This window comes from Bison bison, unplaced genomic scaffold, assembly GCF_000754665.1.
Source record: "Bison bison bison isolate TAMUID 2011002044 unplaced genomic scaffold, Bison_UMD1.0 scf7180017855059, whole genome shotgun sequence".
Classification (NCBI taxonomy): Eukaryota; Metazoa; Chordata; class Mammalia; order Artiodactyla; family Bovidae; genus Bison; species Bison bison.
Window position 1 is genome coordinate 4745 of NW_011485632.1, and position 1337 is coordinate 6081.

Sequence of the window (1337 nt, forward strand, 5' to 3'; positions counted from 1 at the left end):
TTTTTTTTTTTTTTTTTTTTTTTACCCTCAAAAGTTGTCATGTATTTGTGAGCAAATAATCTGGACCAACAATTCACATGGGAAGCAATGCAAATATTAAATACATGAAAAATTTTCAAAACAGAATAATACAAGTAAGCAAATTAAAATTAAAATAGGTACCATTTAAACCTACTTCATTAGAAAATTTTCCATGATGGCAAATTTTACAGGAAACTGGTATTCTCATATACTGCTAATGGCAGAGTAAAACACCTTCAGGGAAAGCAGTTTGGGAAATAAATCAAGAACAATAAGAATGTTCATTTTCTATTAACTAGTAATCGCAACTCTGTATAATTGTTTTTAATGAGATAATTCAAAATTAGAAAAAGGTTATAGCTGCTCAAAATTTTTCAGCAGCATTACTTTATAATAGCAAGAAATTGGAAAAAAACCTAATTATCCACCAATTTGGGAATGATTAAGCAAATTAGAGCACATTAAGCTGGTGAAATATTATGCAGCCATTAAAATATATAACTACTGAGGAAGCCTTTATGGCAACAGGAAAAACTGTTTACCAAGAAATGCCTAGTGAAACAAGAGAAGCAGGACACACAAAATTATATCTACACAGTTATTATAATCATGAGACCCCTGCCAATCCTCTATACCTATAGATAAAGACTGGCAGGGAAATGAAAACAATCAGGGTGTTAGGGTGGTAAGAATTAGGATACCTTTTATTCTGTTTTTAATTTCCTGTACTATTGCTTTCACAATAAACGCCCCCCCCAAATATCACACATATTTATCTGTCCCTTCTTCTCTATTTCTATTGTACCCTACCTTCCCAATACAGGGGCACACTCTTTCATGTCTGGATCACTGCCCCAACCTGGTCTCCTTCCAACCTATCTAGGCTGCAAATGCTGCCAAATTATCTAAAGTGCCATATTTACCATGTCACTTACCTGACCAATAATCTTCAATTGCCTCCATATTTGCCATCCTATCTAGTTTTCAAGGCCTAACTATCCGGGCACAATACTTCACTCTTGACCCTTCTTCTCTACTGTTACTGTTGCTGCTGCTGCTCCTCATCCTCCTCCTCTTTACAACTAACATTTACTGAAGGTTTATGGTGCCATATTTTGTCCTAAATGCTTTACATATACTAACTCAATTAATCCACACAACAGTCATAGAAGGTAAGTACTCTTAGCCCATTTCAGAAATAAGGAAACCAATGGATGGAGTGAAAGGTTGTGGGGGCATGGAGAGAAAGCCATGTGCGAAGTTCACAGAGCTAGAGAACAGAACGCCTGGATTTGAACCCATGCAGACTGACTCCA